The sequence below is a fragment of the Microtus oregoni genome, unplaced genomic scaffold, assembly GCF_018167655.1.
Source record: "Microtus oregoni isolate MIOR12 unplaced genomic scaffold, Mior012 000115F_ref0000277, whole genome shotgun sequence".
NCBI classification, from domain to species: domain Eukaryota; kingdom Metazoa; phylum Chordata; class Mammalia; order Rodentia; family Cricetidae; genus Microtus; species Microtus oregoni.
This window is the reverse complement of record NW_024544744.1, coordinates 56904-63372: the sequence shown is the minus strand read 5'-3', so window position 1 is coordinate 63372 and position 6469 is coordinate 56904. Positions and strand designations below refer to the sequence as shown.

Genomic DNA, 6469 nt, shown 5'->3' with positions numbered 1-6469 from the left:
CCCCAGCGTCACTGCTCCTTTCCAGGCATCTCAGCTCCACCCAGAGCTCATTTTTTTCCTTCCAGGGGGAGAACATCAACCTCAACTCCTGAATTTGAACCCCAGACATGCCCATCCCCAGGTCACTCACGTATCTGATAGCTGATGTCAGCTGGCTGTTAGAACTTAAGATGAGCTGTTGTCTGGACAACTCAGCTTCTGCAGAAGCATGCCTGGCATTCAGTAGAGCATGGTATATGGGTTCTAAAAATGAGCTAGAATACGACTGGAGAACATGGTAATCACCTCGTGCTTTCAGCTTTGAAGCAGTTTTAATGTAAGAAAAGCATGTGACATGTTATGATGGCAACTGACTGAGAATTCCTCCTCTCTCATCCTTAAGTTCTTTCCATGAAGCGTTGGAAGGTAGAGAGCAATCACAAGTTGTCCCAGTCCTCCCACATGCTAAGACCAAAATTTGTGTGCCATCCTTGTGTTGGGACCATGCTAGTCCTCTCTGTCTCTTTCCAACTTCAGTATATGTACTGCCAAAGCAAGCACAAGAAAATCCAACCACTCCTTTCAAAAGAAAGCAATCCAGGCTTTGCTGCTTTCTTAAGAAACAAACAAAATCAAAACAATGACAAACAAAAAATAACAAAGCAGTGCATCAAACCCAAGCCCAGGGTTCTAGCAAATGTGTCCACATGACATCCTCTGAGGGAATTTCTAGAGGTTTCATTCTGAAGGTGTTCTTGACTGTCTTAAGACTATAATGTCAAGTTGCCTCTAAACACATCAACATCGGAGCTGGTGTGAATGTGAGCCTTTGATGTCTTTATGAAAAGCACCGACCAATGACACTGAACATAGTGTCCAGAACAGGATGAACTTGGAACTGAGTGGTTGCAAGAAGTGTAGGACAGTTTTATTTTTTAGTTAAGGAAAGAATTAGATAAGTATTTATTTATTAGAAGATACAAAACCTCGAGAAGGATACTGATAATTCTAAGAAATGTTTCTACAGCTGATACTGTTTTTCAAAATGTCATAGTATTTTCTAAAATCGTCCTCCTATGGATATGATCTTATAAAGTAATATTATCTTGACAGGGTACAGTTCTCCTTCCGTTGACTCTTCCCATGAAGGATCTTGTTTGCAAGAATTGCATAGACACCTGTGAGTTTTCCTCTTTTTGTATGTTTCAGGAACGTGTTGCTTTGCTTTATTGTATGTTAATTCTGTGCACTGGTTTATAACTTGTTTTATTTACATTGTATAATGTATAATTTCAGCACTTGAGTTGTTTAGAATTATGTGGCATGAACTCTGACTTTTTTTTTGTTTGTTTTTTGTTTTTTGTTATTTTTTGTTTTTCGAGACAGGGTTTCTCTGTGTTGCTTTGGTGCCCGTCCCGGAACTAGCTCTTCTAGACCAGGCTGGTCTCGAACTCCCAGAGATCCGCCTGCCTCTGCCTCCCGAGTGCTGGGATTAAAGGTGTGCACCACCACCGCCCGGCCATGAACTCTGACTTTTAAGGATTTTGTTAGTTAGCATCTATCATGAACACCTCTGGTTAGACCTTTATGCACAAGATAGTGTAAGTCAATCTCTAGACATCTACAAGGAGGACTACTGGGATGCGGTCATGTATACATTTAAAATTTAATGAATATTGCTAAATTATCTTCCCAAAATTGGGCTAACTTATACCTCCAACCTGCAGTAAAGACATAGATCTACTTCGCCGTCTCCTGCCAACAGCTTTTGTAAATCTATCACTTTTCCCTAAGTATTATTGAGATAGGGCTTTTCCCCCGTTTGTTGTTTGTGACTGTTTCCATATGTATTACCTTTTTCTATTTTCCATCATTTGTCATCTAGGAAGTCAAACTTCCCCACCCCCTTTTCTTTTTTCTAAGACCGACCTTCGTTGTCTATATGTTCTATTTATTTAGAGAAATGTCTGGACTTACGGGAAGCAGGTACCATGTCTTAACCTTTGTTCATGTCCTTTTGGACTATACGCTGTTAACATTTCTGTGACATTTCCAAAAATTAAAGGCCACATTTGGTTAAGTCTTAGCTACAAGTGAGATGGCAAACTGACACACAGACACATAGAGTAGACATAACATCATGATGAGGTGAAAAATTGATGTTCTGCCAAGAAGGAGCAATAAGTGAAAATACAGAGCTAAGGAAGGAGAGTTGTAAACTGTGGTATTAGGAAACTGGTACACTTATTTTTTTTTAAGTTAGAAATTCTCATCAGAATAGGGAGAACCTCCCTGATATTAAAACTATGTTCAGGGATGAGCATGCCATCAAGAAAGCTCTTGGATAAATGCTCTCATTATCAGTGGCCAAATAGTTGTGTTCCAACAGGCTACAGCAGCAGAGGTGTCCAATAGTCCTACACTGGTGCTTGCAATGGTTCCTGTTTTACTGTTAATGCCTCTTTACTCAATAGACCATTGGTGTCTGAATCGAAGCAAGGACCAGATTCTACTCCAGAGAACAATCCACTGCTCCCCAGACTCCAGCTGCACTGAAGAAATTCTCTGTCCATTATCTTTACTAATACCTTTCTTCATCTCTGGATGTGTACATTCAAAAACAGTTCTGAAAGATTCCCTTCTCTCTTTAGTCCTGTGTACTTTGTGAAGAAGTTCATTTAGGTTACAGGTTCGGAGGTTCTCTAGGGTAAGATTTGGCAACATATTTTAAAACTCTTAAAATGAACATATCATTTTAGCTGAGAAGGTGTAGTAAGGATATAACACTATAAAGCTCTACCTTCAAAAGCTAATATAGGAAAAGTGGGTGGCGTGGGATGATGGAGATCTCTCTATAAGGTACTTCTGGTGGATATGGTGAAAATACACCCCCATAGGTTCAGGTATTTGAGTACTTGGTTTCACAGTTGCTAGTACTGTTTGGAAAGGTTTAGGAGGTGTGGCTTTGCCAGAGTATGCAAGTAACTGGAAACAGGTTTCGAGGTTTTAAAGCCACACACCATTCCCAGCTTGCTCTTTTCATTTCATGCTTGTACTTCAAGATGTGAGCTCTCAACTCTTAGATGCTGTCCCCACCATTATGGACACCCCACCCCCAAAGATAGATAGAGCTTTTAGTACAAAGCAAAATACCCCATCAAGTGGTGAGTGAATAAGTGCAGGCATTCTCAGAGTGATATAGAGCTAAGGTGGGGAATTTGCCCTCTTTCTGTTCATTCCATGGGGTTTTGATGTGTCATGGCATCAAAGCATGTAGGGATGTTCAATTCTGCATGGTTAATCCGTAGGGATGTCATTATAATGAAGTAGATGCACAATACCTATTGTTTCATCTGGCAGTGTTGGATCCAGGCATTTTTGAAGGTCTTTTTTCTTACTGCCTGGTTACTTGGAGACTGCTGTAATACACTATCTGTTGCATTAGCCTTTCCCATGCTGCAGTCACTTTCCCCCTGTACTATATTGTTTGCCTTTTTCTTCTTCCTCAGAGATGTCCATCCTTAATTTTTAAGAGCCAGAGCTTCTTGTAAGGAGACCGCTTTGTTGTTCCAGTTGCTTGGCAGCTCAGACCCAAAATAACCACACAGAAACTGTATTAATTAAATCACTGCTTGGCCTATTAGCTCTAGCTTATTATTGGCTAGCTCTTACATATTAATTTAACCCATCTCCATTAATCTGTGTATCACCACATGGCTGTGGCTTACCTGGTAAAGTTCCGTCTAGCATCTGTCTCTGGTGGGGCTACATGGCTTCTCTCTGACTCTGCCTCCTTTCTCCTAGCATTCAGTGTAGTTTTCCCTGCTTACCTAAGTTCTGCCCTATCAACAGGCCAAGGCAGTTCTTTATTCACCAATAATATTCACAGCACACAGAGGGGAATCCCAACATCAATAGCTCCCTCCAAGTAAAGTTCAACTCATGGGTATGATGGTCATCCCCCAACTAACAGTATCTTCATACAGGAAAATCAAAGTCTTAAAGGTCTGTATCACACCTATGTGGTTAGTAGTCTCTTCATGGACAGGAAGTCTGCTTGGGTTGGTCACTCTAAAATACATTCTCCATGGCAGCACAAGTTGCTCTTTGCACTTGTTTCAGCCTCTTGAGCTTGAAGATTATAGTTGTGAGCCACCGTTCCTGGCTACACATGACTTAACCCTTCTTACCTGTCCCACATCTTATCTTGCACTTCCGTAACGTGATTAACGCCACCTCTCACTCAAGTTGCCTCTTGTCCTTCTTTTCACCTAGCCGTCTCCCTTTGTCTGATGGAATACTTGCTAAACACAAGTAAGGAATGAATAACTGATTGGCATGTGTCTCTTCTGAAATGACTTAGGAAGCTCTTTCCTTAGCCACATCTGGGTCAGATGAGCTGCTTCTATGATCCTCTCACATTATACTGTTTTTTACAATGATCTGTTTGCACCATGGTGCTCCTTTTTTACACATCACAACTCAGCTCCCCATCTGCTGTCCTGGGCTTCATTCTATTGGAGCAGGGGTCTGCAAACTATATTTTTTCCAGAATCCCTTGGCAGCCAGGTTCTTTTTACATCTTGCCAATGAAAATATTCTTGGGAGATCAGAAGACATCCAGAGGAGAAAAGTCTTTTAATGTTCCTCTCTAAACATTGCGGAAATTGTAGACAGCTGCTGTTCTTTGCAAGGGGGAGGAGGCTTCCTGTGAGGTTACAGGAGATCAGGCTGAAGGAGCAGAACCAGGGGCACCAGCCTATCAGGACTTCTGGCACCTTACAGTATTTTATCTAACTCAAGGACCCTACCACAGCTGCGCTGGCTGTTTCTCACACTTGGGTCTCACACTCCTTGCATCTCTGTTTTGATAACACGAGGAAGGCACAAGGACCAGAGATATATCCTTCACTTTTCCTTTGCCCCTTTAGCCCCAAGAGAACTTTTAACATGACTTCTGTATAGTGCTTCCTCTGTTTGAAGTATGGCATGGGGCAGTTCCCATCTGAGAGAAAATATTTCATTTCCTTGAGATCTGAACAGCCTTTTTTCTTCTCTTAATCTGACTGCACAGTGTAGTACATGAAACACAGCAGTGATGGAGATGTGAGGATGAGGAGTTATGGAACAAACTTCCTGGGAAGCTTTTGGTGTTTTGTTTTAGCAAATAGGTCTAAGTGGATTTAAAAGCACTAAAAATACATTCACCTTAACTCCCTCCCCTAGTCCAGCCCCCTAGCTCTCTGTCTCTGTGGTTTGGAAGGGACTAGTTCTCAACCACAGACTCTACATATATACATATGAAGCAACCTGGGCCACTCAATGGTTGATGAGAGAAAATTTCTGACATTATAGGGAAGGGGCTTCTGTCCCTCTGAACTCTGCCTCAGATGGGCTGTAAATGAGTTTCTAGGAAAAGTGTTTGCTTAAGTGTCTTGGGACCAATATTTCTTTTCATTCAAGAGCTCCAATATTTGTTACTGAAAAGGTTTCCATTATTTTTGTGACCACAAAGACAAATTATATTCATAAAATCCTGGCCATGGATACTGCCAGTGAGTAGGCTGCTGGGGTTATTAAAGTCATTTTTTATATTAAATGAATATAAGAAATTGTAGGTACTTCAGGATGAAAACTACAAATCTTATATGCCCTCAGTGGTCTTGAAGGAGTACCCTAACTATGTATTGAGGGTGCAACCTTGAATATAGGGTCATCTAAAGGCTATATAGCAGAGAATCGAAGATATTTCAGATAGGACCAAAGCACTACTGAGGGGTAAGAAAGAAATGAAGCCAAAAATCAAGCAATTCTTTAGAACCTTTGTGGATATTCTATTCTGTACATCAAACAAAATGACAACCTTTGAAAGATGGCCACTGCTGTGAGCACTTTATGGATGGATATGGCACTGAGTCTTCTATTTTCTGGCTCCATTTTCATTTTGGTGAGCAAAGTTGGAGAGCTAGAAAAGGGCCAGTCATTGGAAAAATTAGGTCAGTGCCTTAAATAAATAAATATCAGGAGCCCACTGTGTGCAAAGAACTTGGTCAGAGGCTGCTGCCCTAACCGCCCTCAGCTTTTATTCAACATTTTCATCCTGTGATGGGACAGAATTTCAATGCAGCGGAAGTAAAATGTAGTCTGCACATATAGGACATGAAGGAGTAAAAGCCACACTGATGTGATGTCAGCTGACCACACCACATTGGGCTGCCATTTGTCAGGGACCAGCCTCACCAAAAATGCCTCTCACCAGGGTAAAGGCATGGGGATTTAGAAATATAGTAAAGACCATGAAAACATGAATGAAAATAATAAAATGGAGAAACATATAGGACAGTATCAGGAGGGAATTCCAGTGAGCACTGAAAATTTGCTCCCATTTAATTTCCAACTGCTTAAAATACTCCTGACCCAAAAGGTAGGAGTAAGACAAAAGACTGCAATAACAGGATACAAGGAAATGAACAGACCAATTGAAGGTCAC

The 6469-nt window shown here is 41.1% G+C and overlaps 1 pseudogene; it reads right to left on the bottom strand.

The window, feature by feature from the left end:
• Positions 1–439: 439 nt before the first annotated feature.
• On the bottom strand, positions 440–540 carry LOC121443983 (annotated as a pseudogene).
• Positions 541–6469: the final 5929 nt, after the last annotated feature.